The 25,000-nt window shown below is 33.1% G+C and overlaps 1 protein-coding gene and 1 long non-coding RNA gene across 2 annotated transcripts in view; both read left to right on the top strand.

The window, feature by feature from the left end:
- LOC123500298 overlaps positions 1-25,000 on the top strand; it is a 99,098-nt gene that overhangs the window by 57,257 nt on the left and 16,841 nt on the right. The window lies entirely within an intron of this gene.
- Positions 24,983-25,000, top strand: part of LOC123500324 — a 3,132-nt gene continuing 3,114 nt past the window's right edge. The window contains exon 1 of the long non-coding RNA XR_006673262.1: positions 24,983-25,000. This exon is cut by the window's right edge and continues 37 nt beyond it. This is a non-coding gene — a long non-coding RNA (uncharacterized LOC123500324).

The raw sequence follows: 25,000 nt of genomic DNA on the forward strand, positions 1-25,000 counted from the left end.
ATATAGTGTTTTGCCTGCTTTTCTGAGTTTTGGTGCATAAAATGCTGGAAAACACCAAAATAACCCATTGTTGACATAATTCAGTTCCTTAAACAAATAGTATTTTATCATGCGTTTTGCCTGCATTTCTGTGTTTTAGTGCAAAAATGCTGAAACTACTAAAATAACACGTTATTGTTACTTGTACTTTGGTTTTCTATATTGGCTTGTTTTCATCAATTCTATTGTTTTGAAGCATAAAAATGTAAAATGACTTGAATATAAAAATTTTCAATGGAGATAGTCTTTTTTCATAAAACACCTTGAAAACACATAAATAAGAAGTTTAAAAAAATATAGTGTTTTGCCTGCATTTCTGAGTTTTAGTGCATAAAATGCTGGAAAACACCATAATAACCCATTTTTGACATATTTCAGTTCCTTTAACAAATAGTGTGTAATCATGCGTTTTGCCTGCATTTTTTTGTGTTTTCCTGCGAAAAAAAGCCAATATAGAGAAATGCAATTAGAAGTAACCAAGACTAGTTATATTAATATCTTTCAGCTTTTTTGCACCAAAACACAAAATGCAGACAAAACGCATGATTACACATTATTTGTTTAAGGAACTGAAATATGAAAATGGGTTATTAATGTTTTCAGCATTTTATGCACCAAAACTCAGAAAACACGCAAAAGAATATATTTTTCAAACGTCTTATTTATGTGCTTTTAAAATGTTTTATGAAAAAAAAAAAAATTTGATTGAAAATGTTGTATATTAATTTCATTTTACATTGTTATGTTTCAAAACAATACAATTGATGAAAATAAGCCAATATAGAGAAACAAAAGTAAAAGTTAGAAAAACATGTTATTTTATTAGTTTTCAGCTTTTTTTTGCACCAAAACACAGAAATGCAGGAAAAGCAAATGATTACACAATATTTGTTTAAGGAAGTGAAATATGTCAAAATGGTTATATTGGTGTATTCAGCATTTTATACACCAAAGTCAAAATTGCAGGCAAAACACTATATTTATTAAAACATATTATTTTATGTGTTTTAAGGTGTTTTGAAAAAAAAAAATTTTTTTCCATAAAACACCTTAAAACACATAAATAAGACTTTTAACAAATATAGTGTTTTGCCAGCATTTCTGAGTTTTGGTGCACAAAATATTGGAAAACACCTAAATATTACCCAACCCATATTTGACATATATCAGTTCTTTAACAAATAGTGTTATTCATGCGTTTTGCCTGCTTTTCTGTGTTTTGGTACAAAAGAAAGCTGAAAACTACTAAAATAACACTTTATCTTCCTCTTTCTTTGGTGTCTCTATATTGCCTTGTTTTCATCAATTTTATTGTTCTGAGGCATAAAAATGTAAAATGACTTGAATATACAAAATTTCTAATCGATAGTTTTTTTTTTTTTTCATAAAACACCTAAAAAACACATAATTAAAACATTTTAACAAATATAGTGTTTTGACTACGTTTCTGAGTTTTGGTGCATAAAATGCTGGAAAACACCAAAATAACCCATTGTTGACATAATTCAGTTCCTTAAACAAATAGTATTTTATCATGCGTTTTGCCTGCATTTCTGTGTTTTAGTGCAAAAAATGCTGAAACTACTAAAATAACACGTTATTGTTACTTGTACTTTGGTTTCTCTATATTGGCTTGTTTTCATCAATTCTATCGTTTTGAAACATAAAAATGTAAAATGACTTGAATATAAAAAATTTTCAATAGAGATAATCTTTTTTCATAAAACACCTTGAAAACACATAAATAAGAAGTTTCAATAAATATAGTGTTTTGCCTGCATTTCTGAGTTTTGGTGCATAAAATGCTGGAAAACACCATAATAACCCATTTTTGACATATTTCAGTTCCTTTAACAAATAGTGTGTATTCATGCGTTTTGCCTGCATTTTTGTGTTTTCTGCAAAACAAGCCAATATAGAGAAATGCAAGTAGAAGTAACCAAGACGAATTATTTTAATAGCTTTCAGCTTTTTTGCACCAAAACACAAAATGCAGGCAAAACGCATGATTACACACTTTGTTTAAGGAATTGAAATATGTCAAAATGGTTATTGTTGTTTTCCTGCATTTTATGCACCAAAACTCAGAGATTCACGCAAAAGACTATATTTCTTCAAACGTCTTATTTATGTGCTTTCAATATGTTTTATGAAAAAAAAAACTTGATTGAAAATTTTGTATATTAATTTCATTTTACATTGTTATGTTTTACAATATCATATAGTGTTTTGCCTGCTTTTCTGAGTTTTGGTGCATAAAATGCTGGAAAACACCAAAATAACCCATTGTTGACATAATTCAGTTCCTTAAACAAATAGTATTTTATCATGCGTTTTGCCTGCATTTCTGTGTTTTAGTGCAAAAATGCTGAAACTACTAAAATAACACGTTATTGTTACTTGTACTTTGGTTTTTCTATATTGGCTTGTTTTCATCAATTCTATTGTTTTGAAGCATAAAAATGTAAAATGACTTGAATATAAAAATTTTCAATGGAGATAGTCTTTTTCATAAAACACCTTGAAAACACATAAATAAGAAGTTTAAAAAATATAGTGTTTTGCCTGCATTTCTGAGTTTTAGTGCATAAAATGCTGGAAAACACCATAATAACCCATTTTGACATATTTCAGTTCCTTTAACAAATAGTGTGTAATCATGCGTTTTGCCTGCATTTTTGTGTTTTCCTGAAAAAAGCCAATATAGAGAAATGCAATTAGAAGTAACCAAGACTAGTTATTTTAATAGCTTTCAGCTTTTTGCACCAAAACACAAAATGCAGACAAAACGCATGATTACATTATTTGTTTAAGGAACTGAAATATGTAAAAATGGTTATTAATGTGTTTTCAGCATTTTATGCACCAAAACTCAGAAAACACGCAAAAGAATATATTTTTCAAACGTCTTATTTATGTGCTTTTAAAATGTTTTATGAAAAAAAAAAAAAAATTTGATTGAAAATGTTGTATATTAATTTCATTTTACATTGTTATGTTTCAAAACAATAAAATTGATGAAAATAAGCCAATATAGAGAAACAAAAGTAAAAGTTAGAAAAACATGTTATTTTATTAGTTTTCAGCTTTTTTTTGCACCAAAACACAGAAATGCAGGAAAAGCAAATGATTACACAATATTTGTTTAAGGAAGTGAAATATGTCAAAAATGGGTTATATTGGTGTATTCCAGCATTTTATACACCAAAGTCAAAATTGCAGGCAAAACACTATATTTATTAAAACATATTATTATGTGTTTTAAGGTGTTTTATGAAAAAATTTTTTTTTTCATAAAACACCTTAAAACACATAAATAAGACTTTTAACAAATATAGTGTTTTGCCAGCATTTCTGAGTTTTGGTGCACAAAATATTGGAAAACACCAAATATTAACCCATATTTGACATATATCAGTTCTTTAACAAATAGTGTTATTCATGCGTTTTGCCTGCTTTTCTGTGTTTTGGTACAAAAGAAAGCTGAAAACTACTAAAATAACACTTTATCTTCCTCTTTCTTTGGTGTCTCTATATTGCCTTGTTTTCATCAATTTTATTGTTCTGAGGCATAAAAATGTAAAGTGACTTGAATATACAAAATTTCTAATCGATAGTTTTTTTTTTTTTCATAAAACACCTGAAAAACACATAATTAAAACATTTTAACAAATATAGTGTTTTGACTACGTTTCTGAGTTTGGTGCATAAAATGCTGCAAACACCAAAATAACCCATTGTTGACATAATTCAGTTCCTTAAACAAATAGTATTTTATCATGCGTTTTGCCTGCATTTCTGTGTTTTAGTGCAAAAAATGCTGAAACTACTAAAATAACACGTTATTCTTACTTATACTTTGGTTTCTCTATATTGGCTTGTTTTCATCAATTCTATCGTTTTGAAACATAAAAATGTAAAATGACGAATATAAAAAATTTTCAATAGTGATAATCTTTTTTCATAAAACACCTTGAAAACACATATATAAGAAGTTTCAATAAATATAGTGTTTTGCCTGCATTTCTGAGTTTTGGTGCATAAAATGCTGGAAAACACCATAATAACCCATTTTGACATATTTCAGTTCCTTTAACAAATAGTGTGTATTCATGCGTTTTGCCTGCATTTTGTGTTTTCTGCAAAACAAGCCAATATAGAGAAATGCAAGTAGAAGTAACCAAGACGAATTATTTTAATAGCTTTCAGCTTTTTTGCACCAAAACACAAAATGTAGGCAAAACGCATGATTACACATTTGTTTAAGGAATTGAAATATGTCAAAATGGTTATTGTTGTTTTCCTGCATTTTATGCACCAAAACTCAGAATTCACGCAAAAGACTATATTTCTTCAAACGTCTTATTTATGTGCTTTAATATGTTTTATGAAATAAAAAACTTGATTGAAAATTTTGTATATTAATTTCATTTTACATTGTTATGTTTTACATTGTTAGTGTTTTGCCTGCTTTTCTGAGTTTTGGTGCATAAAATGCTGGAAAACACCAAAATAACCCATTGTTGACATAATTCAGTTCCTTAAACAAATAGTATTTTATCATGCGTTTTGCCTGCATTTCTGTGTTTTAGTGCAAAAAATGCTGAAACTACTAAAATAACACGTTATTGTTACTTGTACTTTGGTTTTTCTATATTGGCTTGTTTCATCAATTCTATTGTTTTGAAGCATAAAAATATAAAATGACTTGAATATAAAAATTTTCAATGGAGATAGTCTTTTTCATAAAACACCTTGAAAACACATAAATAAGAAGTTTAAAAAATATAGTGTTTTGCCTGCATTTCTGAGTTTTAGTGCATAAAATGCTGGAAAACACCATAATAACCCATTTTGACATATTTCAGTTCCTTTAACAAATAGTGTGTAATCATGCGTTTTGCCTGCATTTTTGTGTTTTTGTGAAAAAAGCCAATATAGAGAAATGCAATTAGAAGTAACCAAGACTAGTTATTTTAATAGCTTTCAGCTTTTTGCACCAAAACACAAAATGCAGACAAAACGCATGATTACATTATTTGTTTAAGGAACTGAAATATAAAAATGGTTATTAATGTGTTTTCAGCATTTTATGCACCAAAACTCAGAAAACACGCAAAAGAATATATTTTTCAAACGTCTTATTTATGTGCTTTTAAAATGTTTTATGAAAAAAAAAAAAAAATTTGATTGAAAATGTTGTATATTAATTTCATTTTACATTGTTATGTTTCAAAACAATACAATTGATGAAAATAAGCCAATATAGAGAAACAAAAGTAAAAGTTAGAAAAACATGTTATTTTATTAGTTTTCAGCTTTTTTTTGCACCAAAACACAGAAATGCAGGAAAAGCAAATGATTACACAATATTTGTTTAAGGAAGTGAAATATGTCAAAATGGTTATATTGGTGTATTCAGCATTTTATACACCAAAGTCAAAATGCAGGCAAAACACTATATTTATTAAAACATATTATTTATATGTTTTAAGGTGTTTTATGAAAAAATTTTTTTTCCATAAAACACCTTAAAACACATAAATAAGACTTTTAACAAATATAGTGTTTTGCCAGCATTTCTGAGTTTTGGTGCACAAAATATTGGAAAACACCAAATATTACCCAACCCATATTTGACATATATCAGTTCTTTAACAAATAGTGTTATTCATGCGTTTTGCCTGCTTTTCTGTGTTTTGGTACAAAAGAAAGCTGAAAACTACTAAAATAACACTTTATCTTCCTCTTTCTTTGGTGTCTCTATATTGCCTTGTTTTCATCAATTTTATTGTTCTGAGGCATAAAAATGTAAAATGACTTGAATATACAAAATTTCTAATCGATAGTTTTTTTTTTCATAAAACACCTAAAAAACACATAATTAAAACATTTTAACAAATATAGTGTTTTGACTACGTTTCTGAGTTTGGTGCATAAAATGCTGGAAACACCAAAATAACCCATTGTTGACATAATTCAGTTCCTTAAACAAATAGTATTTTATCATGCGTTTTGCCTGCATTTCTGTGTTTTAGTGCAAAAAATGCTGAAACTACTAAAATAACACGTTATTCTTACTTGTACTTTGGTTTCTCTATATTGGCTTGTTTTCATCAATTCTATCGTTTTGAAACATAAAATGTAAAATGACTTGAATATAAAAAATTTTCAATAGTGATAATCTTTTTTCATAAAACACCTTGAAAACACATATATAAGAAGTTTCAATAAATATAGTGTTTTGCCTGCATTTCTGAGTTTTGGTGTATAAAATGCTGGAAAACACCATAATAACCCTTTTTGACATATTTCAGTTCCTTTAACAAATAGTGTGTATTCATGCGTTTTGCCTGCATTTTGTGTTTTCTGCAAAAACAAGCCAATATAGAGAAATGCAAGTAGAAGTAACCAAGACGAATTATTTTAATAGCTTTCAGCTTTTTGCACCAAAACACAAAATGTAGGCAAAAGCATGATTACACACTTTGTTTAAGGAATTGAAATATGTCAAAATGGTTATTGTTGTTTTCCTGCATTTTATGCACCAAAACTCAGAATTCACGCAAAAGACTATATTTCTTCAAACGTCTTATTTATGTGCTTTCAATATGTTTTATGAAATAAAAAACTTGATTGAAAGTTTTGTATATTAATTTCATTTTACATTGTTATGTTTTACATTGTTAGTGTTTTGCCTGCTTTTCTGAGTTTTGGTGCATAAAATGCTGGAAAACACCAAAATAACCTATTGTTGACATAATTCAGTTCCTTAAACAAATAGTATTTTATCATGCGTTTTGCCTGCATTTCTGTGTTTTAGTGCAAAAAATGCTGAAACTACTAAAATAACACGTTATTGTTACTTTTACTTTGGTTTTTCTATATTGGCTTGTTTTCATCAATTCTATTGTTTTGAAGCATAAAATGTAAAATGACTTGAATATAAAAATTTTCAATGGAGATAGTCTTTTTCATAAAACACCTTGAAAACACATAAATAAGAAGTTTAAAAAATATAGTGTTTTGCCTGCATTTCTGAGTTTTAGTGCATAAAATGCTGGAAAACACCATAATAACCCATTTTGACATATTTCAGTTCCTTTAACAAATAGTGTGTAATCATGCGTTTTGCCTGCATTTTTGTGTTTTTGTGAAAAAAAGCCAATATAGAAAATGCAATTAGAAGTAACCAAGACTAGTTATTTTAATATCTTTCAGCTTTTTTGCACCAAAACACAAAATGCAGACAAAACGCATGATTACACATTATTTGTTTAAGGAACTGAAATATGAAAAATGGTTATTAATGTGTTTTCAGCATTTTATGCACCAAAACTCAGAAAACACGCAAAAGAATATATTTTTCAAACGTCTTATTTATGTGCTTTTAAAATGTTTTATGAAAAAAAAAATTTGATTGAAAATTTTGTATATTAATTTCATTTTACATTGTTATGTTTCAAAACAATAAAATTAATGAAAGTAAGCCAATATAGAGAAACAAAAGTAAAAGTTAGAAAAACATGTTATTTTATTAGTTTTCAGCTTTTTTGCACCAAAACACAGAAATGCAGGAAAAGCAAATGATTACACAATATTTGTTTAAGGAAGTGAAATATGTCAAAAATGGGTTATATTGGTGTATTCAGCATTTTATACACCAAAGTCAAAATGCAGGCAAAACACTATATTTATTAAAACATATTATTTATGTGTTTTAAGGTGTTTTAAAAAAAAATTTTTTTCCATAAAACACCTTAAAACACATAAATAAGACTTTTAACAAATATAGTGTTTTGCCAGCATTTCTGGGTTTTGGTGCACAAAATATTGGAAAACACCTAAATATTACCCAACCCATATTTGACATATATCAGTTCTTTAACAAATAGTGTTATTCATGCGTTTTGCCTGCTTTTCTGTGTTTTGGTACAAAAGAAAGCTGAAAACTACTAAAATAACACTTTATCTTTCTTCTTCTTTGGTGTCTATATTGCCTTGTTTTCATCAATTTTATTGTTCTGAGGCATAAAAATGTAAAATGACTTGAATATACAAAATTTCTAATCGATAGTTTTTTTTTCATAAAACACCTAAAAAACACATAATTAAAACATTTTAACAAATATAGTGTTTTGACTACGTTTCTGAGTTTGGTGCATAAAATGCTGGAAACACCAAAATAACCCATTGTTGACATAATTCAGTTCCTTAAACAAATAGTATTTTATCATGCGTTTTGCCTGCATTTCTGTGTTTTAGTGCAAAAAATGCTGAAACTACTAAAATAACACGTTATTGTTACTTGTACTTTGGTTTTTCTATATTGGCTTGTTTTCATCAATTCTATTGTTTTGAAGCATAAATATATAAAATGACTTGAATATAAAAATTTTCAATAGAGATAATCTTTTTCATAAAACACCTTGAAAACACATAAATAAGAAGTTTAATAAATATAGTGTTTTGCCTGCATTTCTGAGTTTTGGTGTATAAAATGCTGGAAAACACCATAATAACCCTTTTTGACATATTTCAGTTCCTTTAACAAATAGTGTGTAATCATGCCTTTTGCCTGCATTTTTGTGTTTTCCTGTGAAAAGAAGCCAATATAGAGAAATGCAATTAGAAGTAACCAAGACTAGTTATATTAATATCTTTCAGCTTTTTTTGCACCAAAACACAAAAATGCAGACAAAACGCATGATTACACATTATTTGTTTAAGGAACTGAAATATGTGAAAAATGGGTTATTAATGTGTTTTCCAGCATTTTATGCACCAAAACTCAGAAATACACGCAAAAGAATATATTTTTTCAAACGTCTTATTTATGTGCTTTTAAAATGTTTTATAAAAAAAAAAAATTTGATTGAAAATGTTGTATATTAATTTCATTTTACATTGTTATGTTTCAAAACAATAAAATTAATGAAAGTAAGCCAATATAGAGAAACAAAAGTAAAAGTTAGAAAAACATGTTATTTTATTAGTTTTCAGCTTTTTTTTGCACCAAAACACAGAAATGCAGGAAAAGCAAATGATTACACAATATTTGTTTAAGGAAGTGAAATATGTCAAAAATTGGTTATATTGGTGTATTCCAGCATTTTATACACCAAAAGTCAAAATTGCAGGCAAAACACTATATTTATTAAAACATTATTTATATGTGTTTTTAAGGTGTTTTATGAAAAAAATTTTTTTCCATAAAACACCTTAAAACACATAAATAAGACTTTTTAACAAATATAGTGTTTTGCCAGCATTTCTGAGTTTTGGTGCACAAAATATTGGAAAACACCTAAATATTACCCAACCCATATTTGACATATATCAGTTCTTTAAGCAAATAGTGTTATTCATGCGTTTTGCCTGCTTTTCTGTGTTTTGGTACAAAAGAAAGCTGAAAACTACTAAAATAACACTTTATCTTCCTCTTTCTTTGGTGTCTCTATATTGCCTTGTTTTCATCAATTTTATTGTTCTGAGGCATAAAAATGTAAAATGACTTGAATATACAAAATTTCTAATAGATAGTTTTTTTTTTTCATAAAACACCTAAAAAACACATAATTAAAACATTTTAACAAATATAGTGTTTTGACTACGTTTCTGAGTTTTGGTGCATAAAATGCTGCAAACACCAAAATAACCCATTGTTGACATAATTCAGTTCCTTAAACAAATAGTATTTTATCATGCGTTTTGCCTGCATTTCTGTGTTTTAGTGCAAAAAATGCTGAAACTACTAAAATAACACGTTATTCTTACTTGTACTTTGGTTTCTCTATATTGGCTTGTTTTCATCAATTCTATCGTTTTGAAACATAAAAAATGTAAAATGACTTGAATATAAAAAATTTTCAATAGTGATAATCTTTTTTCATAAAACACCTTGAAAACACATATATAAGAAGTTTCAATAAATATAGTGTTTTGCCTGCATTTCTGAGTTTTGGTGTATAAAATGCTGGAAAACACCATAATAACCCCTTTTTGACATATTTCAGTTCCTTTAACAAATAGTGTGTATTCATACGTTTTGCCTGCATTTTTGTGTTTTCTGCAAAACAAGCCAATATAGAGAAATGCAAGTAGAAGTAACCAAGACGAATTATTTTAATAGCTTTCAGCTTTTTTGCACCAAAACACAAAATGTAGGCAAAACGCATGATTACACACTTTGTTTAAGGAATTGAAATATGTCAAAATGGTTATTGTTGTTTTCCTGCATTTTATGCACCAAAACTCAGAGATTCACGCAAAAGACTATATTTCTTCAAACGTCTTATTTATGTGCTTTCAATATGTTTTATGAAAAAAAAAACTTGATTGAAAATTTTGTATATTAATTTCATTTTACATTGTTATGTTTTACATTGTTAGTGTTTTGCCTGCTTTTCTGAGTTTTGGTGCATAAAATGCTGGAAAACACCAAAATAACCCATTGTTGACATAATTCAGTTCCTTAAACAAATAGTATTTTATCACGCGTTTTGCCTGCATTTCTGTGTTTTAGTGCAAAAAATGCTGAAACTACTAAAATAACACGTTATTGTTACTTTTACTTTGGTTTCTCTATATTGGCTTGTTTTCATCAATTCTATTGTTTTGAAGCATAAAAAGGTAAAATGACTTGAATATAAAAAAATTTTCAATGGAGATTGTCTTTTTTCATAAAACACCTTGAAAACACATAAATAAGAAGTTTAAAAAGATATAGTGTTTTGCCTGCATTTCTGAGTTTTAGTGCATAAAATGCTGGAAAACACCATAATAACCCATTTTTGACATATTTCAGTTCCTTTAACAAATAGTGTGTAATCAAGCGTTTTGCCTGCATTTTTGTGTTTTCCTGCGAAAACAAGCCAATATAGAAAAATGCAATTAGAAGTAACCAAGACTAGTTATATTAATATCTTTCAGCTTTTTTTGCACCAAAACACAAAAATGCAGACAAAACGCATGATTACACATTATTTGTTTAAGTAACTGAAATATGTGAAAAATGGGTTATTAATGTGTTTTCCAGCATTTTATGCACCAAAACTCAGAAATTCACACAAAACACTATATTTCTTCAAACGTCTTATTTATGTGCTTTTAATATGTTTTATGAAATAAAAAAAATTTGATTGAAAATTTTGTATATTAATTTCATTTTACATTGATATGTTTCAAAAGGATAAAATTCATGAAAACAAAACAATATAGAGAAACAAAAGTAAAAGTAAGAAAACGTGTTTTTTTATTACTTTTCAGCTTTTTTTGCACCAAAACACAGAAATGCAGGAAAAGCAAATGATTACACAATATTTGTTTAAGGAAGTGAAATATGTCAAAAATGGGTTATATTGGTGTATTCCAGCATTTTATACACCAAAAGTCAAAATTGCAGGCAAAACACTATATTTATTAAAACATATTATTTATTTGTGTTTTTAAGGTGTTTTATGAAATTTTTTTTTTTTCCATAAAACACCTTAAAACACATAAATAAGACTTTTTAAACAAATATAGTGTTTTGCCAGCATTTCTGAGTTTTGGTGCACAAAATATTGGAAAACACCTAAATGGAAGTTGCATTTTTTCAGTCTGTCTTCATAAGTCAAATCTCTTAAGTCAGGCACCATTTTGTTGCAGCCCTCTGTACTTTCTCTAGTTTCCTTATGTGTTTCTTTAAGTTCGGAGCCCACTGTATTGTTGCATATTCAAGCCTCGGTCTTATCATTGCAGTAATTATTTTCTTCATCATTTCTTCATCTAAATATACGAACGCCACTCTTATGTTCCTCAATAAGTTCAATACTTCTCCAATTATTTTGTTTATATGTCTCTCTGGCGATAGGTCATTGGTAATTGTCACCCCAAGGTCTTTTTCTTCATGACTGGTTTTATGTCTTCATTTCCTATCTTGTACATACTCCTGATTCTTCTTTCACTCTTGCCAAACTCTATTTTCTTGCATTTTGTCGTGTTGAACTCCATTTGCCATGTACAGCTCCATTTCCATATTCTGTCCAAGTCTTCCTGGAGTAGTTCGCAATCTTTGTCACATTTCACTTTTCTTAACAATTTTGCATCGTCTGCAAATAGGCTCACATAACTGGACACCCCATCCACCATGTCATTTATGTAGACCGCGAACATTACTGGTGCCAACACTGATCCCTGTGGAACTCCACTTTCCACCAAGCCCCATTCTGATGGTCTGTCCTTAATTATTGTTCTCATTTCTCTTCCTACCAAAAAGTCTTCCATCCATTTTAGTAAACTGCCATGCACTCCTCCTACCATTTCAAGTTTCCAGATCAGTCTCCGGTGTGGTACCTTATCAAAGGCCTTTTTTAAATCCAGATATATTCCATCAGCCCAACCATCTCTTTCCTGTATTACATCTATCACCCTCGAATAGTAACATATCAGGTTTGTCGTGCATGAACGCCCTTTTCTAAAACCAAATTGACACTCACAAAGTATGTCATTTTCTCCAAGAAGTCTGTCCATCTATTCTTCACCACCCTCTCACACATCTTAGCTACCACACTTGTAAGTGACACTGGTCTATAGTTCAATGGGTCTCTTGTTACCTGATTTATAGATTGGGACAATGTTAGCTCTTTTCCAGTCTTGGGGCACTACACCTTCCCTTAATGAGGCATCAATTACTTCACAAACTTTTTCTGCCAGTTGCTCCCTGCATTCTCTTAAAATCCATCCTGATACCCCATCAGGTCCCACAGCTTTTCTCACTTCTAAACTCCCCATCATATTCTTGATCTCCTCCACAGTTACTTGAAACTCCTTCATAATTCCTTTCTGTTCCATTACCAGTGGTTTGTCAAAAGCAGTCTCCTTTGTGAATACCTTCCGAAAGCATCCATTCATAGCCTCTGCCATTTCCCTGGGATCTTCACTGCATACTCCATTTACTTCTAAACTTTCAATACTTTCTCTATTTTTGATGTTGTTGTTCACATGTCTGTAAAAAAGCCTTGGTTGGTCTTTACATTTATCAATTATATCCTTTTCTTGTTTCTTTCTTTCTTCTCTTCTAATCAACACATATTCATTTCTTGCTCTTTTGTAACTTTCCACTGCTTAATCCATCTTTTCCTTCTCCACCTCTTCCATGCATCCTCTTTTCTTGTTCTAGCCTTTTCACATCTATCGTTAAACCAGTCCTGCTTTCCAACTTCTCTATGTTGTCTTATTGGTACAAATTTTTTCTCACCTTTGTATATTTTTATAAATTCCTTCCACTTTTCATTTGCTCCCATAGCACTCTTGAATTTCATCCAATTTGTCTCTTGAAAGAATGTGTGTGTATTTACCTAATTGTATTTACCTAATTGTAACATACGGGAAAAGAGCTATGCTCGTGTTGTCCCGTCTCCATATCTATTAATGTCCAGCTTTTTCTTAAAATCATGAATATTCCTTGCGTTGACCACTTCCACGTCTAAACTATTCCATGCTTCCACCCTTCTATGAGGGAAGCTATATTTTTCACATCTCTCCTATAAGTGGCCATTTTAGTTTTTTCCCATGCCCTCTCGACATTCTTCCATTCCACATACACAGATCTTCCCTATCCATTTTTCCATGCCAATCATCACTCTGTATATTGCTATCAGGTCTCCCCTTTCTCTTCTGTTTTCCAGGGTTGGAAGTTGCATTCTTTTCAGTCTGTCTTCATAAGTCAAATCTCTTAAGTCAGGCACCATTTTCGTTGCAGCCCTCTGTACTTTCTCTAGTTTCCTTATGTGTTTCTTTAAGTTCGGAGCCCACTGTATTGTTGCATATTCAAGCCTCGGTCTTATCATTGCAGTAATTATTTTCTTCATCATTTCTTCATCTAGATATACGAACGCCACTCTTATGTTCCTCAATAAGTTCAATACTTCTCCAATTATTTTGTTTATATGTCTCTCTGGCGATAGGTCATTGGTAATTGTCACCCCAAGGTCTTTTTCTTCATGACTGGTTTTATGTCTTCATTTCCTATCTTGTACATACTCCTGATTCTTCTTTCACTCTTGCCAAACTCTATTTTCTTGCATTTTGTCGTGTTGAACTCCATTTGCCATGTACAGCTCCATTTCCATATTCTGTCCAAGTCTTCCTGGAGTAGTTCGCAATCTTTGTCACATCTCACTTTTCTTAACAATTTTGCATCGTCTGCAAATAGGCTCACATAACTGGACACCCCATCCACCATGTCATTTATGTAGACTGCGAACATTACTGGTGCCAACACTGATCCCTGTGGAACTCCACTCTCCACCAATCCCCATTCTGATGGTCTGTCCTTAATTATTGTTCTCATTTCTCTTCCTACCAAAAGTCTTCCATCCATTTTAGTAAACTGCCATGCACTCCTCCTACCATTTCAAGTTTCCAGATCAGTCTCTGGTGTGGTACCTTATCAAAGGCCTTTTTTAAATCCAGATATATTCCATCAGCCCAACCATCTCTTTCCTGTATTACATCTATCACCCTCGAATAGTAACATATCAGGTTTGTCGTGCATGAACGCCCTTTCCTAAAACCAAATTGACACTCACAAAGTATGTCATTTTTCTCCAAGAAGTCTGTCCATCTAGTCTTCACCACCCTCTCACACATCTTAGCTACCACACTTGTAAGTGACACTGGTCTATAGTTCAATGGGTCTCTCTTGTTACCTGATTTATAGATTGGGACAATGTTAGCTCTTTTCCAGTCTTGGGGCACTACGCCTTCCCTTAATGAGGCATCAATTACTTCACAAACTTTTTCTGCCAATTGCTCCCTGCATTCTCTTAAAATCCATCCTGATACCCCATCAGGTCCCACAGCTTTTCTCACTTCTAAACTCCCCATCATGTTCTTGATCTCCTCCACCGTTACTTGAAACTCCTTCATAATCCCTTTCTGTTCCATTACCAGTGGTTTGTCAAAAGCAGTCTCCTTTGTGAATACCTTCCGAAAGCATCCATTCATAGCCTCTGCCATTTCCCTGGGATCTTCACTGTATACTCCATTTACTTCTAAACTTTCAATACTTTCTCTATTTTTGATGTTGTTGTTCACATGTCTGTAAAAAAGCCTTGGTTGGTCTTTACATTTATCAATTATATCCTTTTCTTGTTTCTTTCTTTCTTCTCTTCTAATCAACACATATTCATTTCTTGCTCTTTTGTAACTTTCCCACTGCTTAATCCGTCTTTTCCTTCTCCACCTCTTCCATGCATCCTCTTTTCTTGTTCTAGCCTTTTCACATCTATCGTTAAACCAGTCCTGCTTTCCAACTTCTCTATGTTGTCTTATTGGTACAAATTTTTCTCACCTTCTTTGTATATTTTTATAAATTCCTTCCACTTTTCATTTGCTCCTTAGCACTCTTGAATTTCATCCAATTTGTCTCTTGAAAGAATTTCTTTAGGTTTCCAAAATCTGTCTTGGCATAATTCCATCTTCCCACTTTATATTCTTCATTTCTTCTAGATTTCTCTTCGTCTATCACCTTGAACTCCAAAACTGCATGATCACTCTTTGCTAAAGGGCACTCCACCCTCATCTCCTCAATGACCATTGGCTCTGTACTAAAGACCAAGTCCAGTCTTGACGATGCTCCTCTCCTCCAAACCTAGTATCTTCTTTGACCCACTGAGTTAACACATTTTCCATTGCCAGTGTCAATAGTGTATTTCCCCATGTTGTCTCTGATCCTTCCATTGACCAGTCCTCCCAACACACCTCTTTACAATTAAAATCTCCCATCATTATAGTTCGTTCACAGCCACCCAACATTTCTTCCAGACATGTTCCTGTATCACTTATCATTTCTTCATATTCCTGTACTGACCATGCATTTGTCTTAGGTGGTACGTACACCACTATGTAGTGCCTCTTTTTCCTTCATTAGTTTCTGCTCTGATCTTTAGCACTTCTGCCTTTCCCATACCTTTTTTCACTTGATCCACCTTTATATCTTTTTTAACCAGCAACATCACTCCTCCTCCCATCTTACCTACTCTATTTCTTTTCCAAACGTTATATTTCCTTCTCCAACCTTCATCAGGTCTTCTCCTCTCTCAGTTTTGTTTCAGTAAGACCCACAATATCTGGGTTCTTGTCCCTCAAGTAATCGTTGAGTTCTAAAATCCCCGATATCACTCCATTTATGTTGGAATACATTACATTTCGCTCATATGTAAGTTTCTTTAGTGTGTGTGTGTGTGTGTGTGTGTGTGTGTGTGTGTGTGTGTGTATTTATCTAGTTGTATTTACCTAGTTGTAGTTTTACAGGGCCTGGGCTTTATGCTCGTGTGGTCCCGTCTCCATATCTACACTTATCCAATTTTTCTTTAAAACTATGTACACTCTTTGCTGACACCACTTCCTCACTCAAACTGTTCCAAGTCTCAACACATCTTTGCGGAAACTAAATTTTTAACATCTCTCAGACATCGTCCCTTCCTTAGTTTCTTACTATGCGATCTTGTGCTTCTAAAGTCATATTCTTCTCTCAGGATCAGTTTCTCATTATCCACTTCATCCATTCCGTTAATCAATTTATAAACTTGTATCAGATCCCTCTCTCTTCTCTGCTCCAAGGTTGGTAGATCCATTGCCTTTAGTCTCTCCTCATATGCCATCCCTTTAAATTCTGGAACCATTCTTGTAGCCATTTTTGTAGTCTCTCTAATTTTCTTATGTGTTTCTTTTATGGGGAGTCCACACAACTCCTGCATATTCCAATCTAGGTCTTATTTTAGTACTTATCAATTTCTTCATCATTTCCTTGTCCATATAGTGAAATGCTACTCCAATATTCCTTAGCAAATTATACGTCTCTCTGAAAATTCTATCAATATGGCTAACCGGTTGATTATTTTCTTCCATTGTCACTCCCAAGTCCTTTTCCTTTTTTACTTTTTCTAGTTCTACTCCATCTCCCATCTTATAGATTCCCACTGGTCGTCTTTCACTTTTTCCCATTTCCATGACATGGCTTTTGTCCACATTGAATTCCATCTCCCATTTTTTGCTCCATTTCCAGATCTTGTTTAAGTCTTCCTGTAGTATTTCATAATCCTCTTTTGTTTAATGACTCTGCACAGTTTCGCATCGTCCGCAAACAGATTTATGTAGCTGTTCACTCCTCTGGCATGTCATTTATATATACGAGAAAAGTATTGGTGCCAATACTGACCCTGTGGCACTCCGCTGTCTACTGTTCTCCACTTGGACTTCATATCTTTAACTATCGTCCTTATTTCTCTCCCCTTAAGTAATTCTTCATCCATCTCAATGTGCTTCCTTTTAAGCCACCCTTCTCCTCTAACTTCCATAGTAATCTTTCATGTGGCACTTTATCAAAAGCCTTTTTTAGATCTAAATAAATACAGTCAACCCATCCCTCTCTCTCTTGTACTTTATCAACTATTCTAGAGTAGAAACTCAATAAATTTGTCACACATGACCGACCTTTTCTAAAACCAAATTGGCTATTTGATATTAATTTGTAGTCTTCAAGGAACTCGATCCATTGTTTCTTTATTATTCTTTCACACATCTTGCATATTACACTAGTTAGTGATACCGGTCTGTAATTTAAAGGTTCTTCTTTACTTCCGCTCTTATATATGGGAACCACCTCAGCTCTTCTCCATTCTACTGGCACTGTTCCATTTTCTATTGAGCATTTTATGATGATGTATATAGGACTTGCTAGTTCTTCCTTACATTCTTTCAGTATTCTGCCTGAGACTTCATCCGGTCCCATTGCCTTCTCTTCATCCAGTTCCTTCATTAACTCTTTTATTTCAAGCTTGGTTACTTTAATCTCTTTCTTATAGATTGTCTCTCTATTACCCTGTGGCCTCTCAAATTTGGATTCTTTAGTAAAGACCTCCTGGAATTTTTTATTTAATAGTTCTGCCATACTTTTGGGTCTTCCACCATCCTGTTCTCTCCTTTTAACCTTTCTATTGTTTCTTTTGCCTAATTTTTCCATTTATGAATCTATAGAACAATTTTGGTTGCTCCTTACATTTTTCGACAATATCTTTTTGAAGTTCTTTTCCTCTTCCTTCCTCACCTTAACATATTCATTTCTCGCTGCCTTGAAGTTTTCCTTGTTTGTTGGATTCCTATTTCTCCTCCACCTTTTCCATGCTCCATCTCTTTTCTCCTTTGCCCTAGCACACCTTGCATTAAACCAATCTTTCTTTCCTTCTTCTTTTGGTCTATATTTTGGGACATATTCCTGACTCCTGTTTTGTAAATTTCCAAAAATAAGTTATATTTGTCTTGCATTGTCTCTGAGTTTTCCATCTCCTCCCAGTCTACGTTTTTAAAATAGTTCTTGAGATTCTCAATATCAGCCTTTCTGTAATTTAATCGGTCTCCTTTGTATGAATCGTCTCTGTCTTCCTTTCCTTCTTCTATATCTATTTATAATATTGCATGGTCACTCTTCCCCAATGGGCACTTATATCTTATATCGTCATTTATTTGTATACCCCTTGTAAAAACTAGATCCAATCTCGCCGGCTCGTCGTTTCCTTATTATCCTATTTTTGCTCTTCCCAAATTCCATTGTGCTACATTTGTTAATGTTGAATTCCATCTCCCATCTTTTCCTCCATTCCCATAGTCTATCTAAGTCCTGCTGTAGAGTTCCACCATCATCGTGCGAGCCAACTTTCTTCAAAAGTTTTGTGTCGTCTGCAAAGAAAGTCGTGTAGCTTTAATTTGTGTATGGGTGACTTTTGACGTGCTGGAACGCATTCCTTACTATTACATGTTGTAATGGGTTCGGTATACGGTAATTTTGATTTACGCTAAGGTTTTCAGGAATGCATATGTACCGTATAACGAGGACTTACTGTATATTGTTATGATATTGTATTGATTTCAGCTTCAATATGGCCTGTGAAGGAAAAGGTATGTCATCTATTTTGTGTATAGAATGCTTATTGTTAAGTCCTCGTTTGTTAGTGTGTGGTGCATGAATACTTTTTCAAGCTAACAATTAGTGGTATGTTGTATCTATGGTGGTGTTTGCTTGATTTAGGTTGAACCAATACTAAAGTGTGCTTATTGTGTTGTAGTACAGTTTTGTGCATGAGAAGTGAATGTTATTACCTTTAAGTTTTCCTATTACACTTGTATTGCTTTGCTTGACATTGTTTTTGCTTTGCCTCACTGATTATATTCATATCCTTGACCAAATATACTTTATTGCCAGTCTAACTGGTTTTCATGAATTGAAACATGTTTGTTTGCATTGATGTAGGATACCTAGCTATGTGTTAAAATGCTTAATGTATATTTGACTTGCTTGTGTGATGTCTCTGCTTTCCATACATAGTCTTTAGTGATATTTTGGGTGTAGCTAGGGCTTACAAACACGTGGGTATTCCCACAAAACCACCCCCACCTGCTTCTAGGTGCTTAAACATGCATCTTTTATTTTGTAACTTTGAATGGTGATATGCTTATTGTGTTAGTTTGAACGCTGATATATAATGCTAATAATGTCTGAGGTCTGTGGTAATGGTGTATGCTCTGTTGTGGCATCTTGCATAGTACTTGATGTGATCAACTATGTAGCTTTTGTCTGCATGTACACCAATTGACTTTTCTCTATATATACCTTACTTCTTTTGCATGTTACATTTATTGTGTATGCTTCAAAAAACTGAAATTCACTCAACATGCTGCATGTGTTCCATTATAATCATTAGTGACTCAAGTATTTTCTGTTCTGTGAAACTAAGCCCTCCTACACGTCATTCCTACCCATTATCCTGATAATTACTCAAATGTCAATTTTTCACTGCTTAACTTTTTCACTTTTTTTCAAAGTAATCCCTTTGGAAGAGAATTAAGGGTTAAGACACATTTCAAACTAAGTTGGGCCTCCCACCTTGTTATTATTTTGTGAGAGCCCTTTGTTTGTTTGTGTGTGTTGCCTTTATCATGTAAGACACAGTTTCCCTTACAGTTTTGATCATCATTAGGATTGAGAGACTAGAGTACCCTGACTTATAGTTTTGTCTTCAACATTTTTAGAACAATGATAACAATTATGATGAGACACAGCATGATTAATACATTGAAGTATTCATTATTGTTTAAATATCATATTTAGATACTAAACATGAAATAAAAACACAAATGAACCATTGTTTTTTTCTGCTACCTTTATTATAAGTGTTGACTCAACACACTACAAAAAGGTACATACACACATACTGTGTATGTACCTTTGGGCATGTGTATATTAGATAGTTTGACTTCTTTACTGATGTTATAAGCCTTTGTATGAAGTGAACATTTTCTTGACTTGGAACAATAAGCGATTCTTTCTATAGTGAAAATAGGATCTCATATACTATTATATGCAGCTAAGAATTTATTATTCCCTCCTAGTGTTGGTGGTTATTTTTTGTGATAGTATTTGTTAAATATCTAGTATATACATGCCTACAGTGACCTCTAATAGCAGAAAGAAGAGTTGATAGGAGTAGGGGTACCTAATTAAGCAGAGTTGGAAGTCAATACATGTGGTGAGCGTGTCATCAGATCACCCTGAATACGATATGAAATACCACAACCAGGCAGTGGTAGCACTGAGACGAGTTTGAAAGCACGCGGTTTGAGACTTGTTTGCTTACGGTTATAGGTGGCGTTGGTGTGAAATAAGGTAACTGGCAACCAGTAATATATGCAGTTTAACCAGTACTCTCAATCCTTCACCACTATTCTGTCCACTTCTCTAATGCAAGAGTTAACCAGTACTCTCAATCCTTCACCACTATTCTGTCCATCTCTCTAATGTAAGAGTTAACCAGTACTCTCAATCCTTCACCACTATTCTATCCACCTCTAATGCAAGAGTTAACCAGTACTCTCAATCCTTCACCACTATTCTGTCCATCTCTCCAATGCAAGGGTTAATCAGTACTCTCAATCCTTCACCACTATTCTGTCCACCTCTTCAATGCAAGAGTTAACCAGTACTCTCAATCCTTCACCACTATTCTGTCCACCTCTCTAATGCAAGAGTTAACCAGTACTCTCAATCCTTCACCACTATTCTGTCCACCTCTCTAATGCAAGAGTTAACCAGTACTCTCAATCCTTCACCACTATTCTATCCACCTCTGTAATGCAAGAGTTAAGAAACAAGATTGATGAATTACATGGACTTGTAAGGTGGGATTGGTCCTTTAGAGAATCTTCTTTGATATGCTTAACAGAGACTTGGCTCCAAGAAGATAAAGATCCCAACTCTGCCTTTACTTTAGATGGTTTTACATTAATGCGAGGTTACAGGACTGTTGATTCAGGTAAGTCGAGCGGAGGTGGCGTTTGTGGTTCTATCAATAGCAAATGGTGTAGTGATGTTTCCATGTACGAGACATGCTGCAATGGTAATATTGTGTATATAGTACTATCTCTGAGGCCTTTTTATCTACCTCGAGAATTTAACAAAATATATGTTATTGTAGTACCGTATACATCCCTCCGAGTTCTGATGCAAAGGAGGCTGAGAATATTCACACCACACTATCACCACACACACCACTGTCGCCACACATCATACACCACACTGCTCTCTTCCACTCTATCAGTACACACACACACACATTTTGTATTGTTTTTATTTATTTATTTATTTGTGTTGCTTTTTATTAGTTTTGAATGTCGATAATTTGTCAAAGCAATGTTTAGAAGCAAGAAATAGGGCAAATAGGATCCTGGGTTTTATAAATAGAAAATGTTAGTTACAAAAGTAAGGAAGTGGTGCGTAGCTTATATAATTCCTATGTTAGGCCCCATTTAGAGTATTGCATACAGGCCTGGTCACCCCATTATAGGCAGGATATCAACATGTTAGAAGCAGTTCAGAGAAGAGCAACTAGGATGATACCAGCATTAAAGTGGCTGGAGTATAGAGATAGATTAAAGGAATTAAACATGTTTTCATTTGAGAGGAGATGTATAAGAGGGGATATGATAGAGTTATTTAAAATGTTCTCAGATACAAACTACATAGATGTGAGATCTTTCTTTACCTTAGAGGAGGGAAGTAGGACTAGAAATCATGGCAGGAAGATTAGAAAGCAAGGCTGCAGGTTAGATATAAGAAAATATTTCTTTAGTCATAGGGTGGTAGACTTCTGGAATGCATTGCCAGAGAGGGTTGTAAATAGCACTAGTTTGACAATGTTTAAAAAACAGATTAGATAAGTAATTCAATTTATTAGATTTATAGTTATGTATAGCGCTGCATGATAGTTTTTATAAGAAATTTACTATAGTTAAACAAGACATGATCCCCATGTAGGGGGATCACAGATTGTAGAGGATTTCGCTGCAGGACTTAGCCCTGTTAATGGGCCAAATATTTAGAATTAGTATATAATGTATTGTGTACTTGTAAGTGTATCTTTAAGTACTGATGACGAGGTCGCTGTGCGACTGATACAGGATAACCTAGATGGGCCCTGGTGGCCCTTTGTTTTAATATTTTTTATGTTATCTCACACGGTTTATCATGTTTTTTTTAATGACTGTTATTTTTGTTGTTTCGTATTTTTTTTATTTTTTGTATTTTTTTATTAGGTTTATATATTGTTTGTATCTTCAAATAGATTAAAACCATAAAACATTGAGTATTCCACACATAATTCCCAGATAACTTTGAAATAGTGAGAATTTAGCACAAGCAAGGACATAGTATTGGAATTGATTGTATTGTGAATGATGAGTTTGGTAATGTCGACATTTTGAAGCTCCCAATGGCTCCTCGTATCCTTAAATAAAGTCAAACCCTAATAACAGTGAATATTCCACACCAAATTCCGTGTTAATTTTGAAAGAGTGAGAAGTGAACACATACAAGGAGGTAGTATTGGAATTTGTAGCGGGCAAGGAGAAGAGAGTGAATTCCCTTAGAAAGCCACAGGTTTAGATGGCGTCGGTACTTCCCGTCAAGACACACGGTTGACCTCACTGGAGTGCCGTTATATTTGCAGCCTGTATAGAGGTGACAGTGCCGTGACAGAGGTGGTGGAGGTTATTAATGCACCAAGGAACAGGTGTGTAAGGTGTGGCAGTGGTGTTGATAAGGGATTAGTGTGTAAGGAGGAAAGAAGTGTGATGGGCCGAGTGCACGTCTGCTCCATGTCAACAAACTTATGGTGACGGCCGTGTGGTGGTGTTTGGTGTTGCTTATACACCCCATAAACACACTCAACATGCCCATATACACCCACACACACAAAGTGAAGTGATGACATTCCCGACAGCACCAGCGGCGAGACAAGAGAGCAATGCAACTCTTCACCACGACTCTCCACAACGCCTCACCATCATTTATTTCAGCTATTTCTAAGGCCACTCTCTTATTTGTAGGTTTTCTTTGCATAGGAGAGTGAAAACAGTGCCCAAATGTTGAAAAGGTGATGGATATAAGGAGCAGTTGTCAGTATTACCAGCTATTATTTGCTTCTTTGACTCACCGTAAGCCAAACATGTGTTAGAATGGAACCACTACTCTAGCATTGCATGTTTCCTGGCCAACTTTTCTAGATGGGGCTTCATTTGGTTGTGGTGAGATAATAAATGTAACATAAGGATTATGGAGCCCGCGGATGTTGCGTCCCGCCCCGCCCCGCCCCAACCCAGCCCCCGAGCACCACCCCTGTCCCCCCCGTGGCAACCTGCGGGTTCCAATACTTTTTTTGATATATTCTCTAAAAATAATATTACGCTTTCATGGTGTGTTTTATGGTTTGTCTAAACATTTCGTTGTGTTTGAAGTGTGTTCCGCGCCTGTGTTCGGTAAATATGTGGCGTTTAGTGGTGTTTTATAGCTTAAATAGGAGCTGCCATAACCGTCCAAATTTTCCATCTGTGAATTTCAACTCTTTTATTTCGAGGTGTAACTGGGCCTTTATAGTATATAGAAATTGCCTGTGCTTTTTTAGGCGTGAAATAATTCCATTGAGTGAAATATGTGGACTTTAAAGTGGTGTTTTGTCCCGTTTAACGTAAGTTTTATTTTTTCAATTTTATTTGTTTACGTTTTTGTTTGACGGTCAAACTCGTTGTAGAATGCCTTAAAAGAAAGCTCAGACTCTGTACAATGTGTTAAAATACTCGCCAAGTGAAAATAGCTGGACTTTACAAGAGTTTTTAATGAGTTTAGAGTTTAATGGTTTTGTTTTACATTAATGCTCTTTCACTCGTTCACTTCTGGTTCTAGGTCAGTGTTGGATGCCTGAGAAGAGAGTTTATATTGTCTAATATTTTCGAAAGAAATATAAAGTGGAAATGGCTGGACGTTTTGGCAGCGTTATAAGTGGAAATGTTTATATACTCTTTATATACTTAATTTAGACAGTTTTTTAAAACTAGTTAAGCAGGAGATGTTTTGATGGTTTGGATATTAATTAAAGTATCTAATAAGTCATAAAAAAGTAAGCATTCGGCCTTGGCTTCGTTTTTTCTTTAAGTCATTTTTAAAATTATATACGTAATTCAGCCGATTCGCCACTATTCCCGCGCTCTTGATGACGTCACAGCCAAGGTGGTGACTCATGGCCCAGGCTGGCGTCCCTCCCTCCCTACCGCCCAGTTCGTCGATATTTTGCCTAATATCTAGTGATTTCTACGTGTTTTCATGTGTTTCTTGGCTCAGGTGTGTAGATATTAGTAGCAGAAGGAAGAAGAAGAGAAATAAATGAGGATGAGGAGGAAGGAAGGATAAAGGGAGGAATAAGTGTAGGAGCAGGCAAGCTACAATAGGTACTCTCCCTCCACTTCCTCAATATTTTGCCTAATATCTCGTGTTTTCTAAGTGTTTTGATGTGTTTCTAGGCTCAGGCGTGTAGATGGAAGCAGTAGAAGAAAGAAAAAGGAAGAGGACGAAGAAGAAAGGAAAAATGGA

The sequence above is a fragment of the Portunus trituberculatus genome, unplaced genomic scaffold (assembly GCF_017591435.1).
Source record: "Portunus trituberculatus isolate SZX2019 unplaced genomic scaffold, ASM1759143v1 PGA_scaffold_202__28_contigs__length_962959, whole genome shotgun sequence".
NCBI classification, from domain to species: Eukaryota; Metazoa; Arthropoda; class Malacostraca; order Decapoda; family Portunidae; genus Portunus; species Portunus trituberculatus.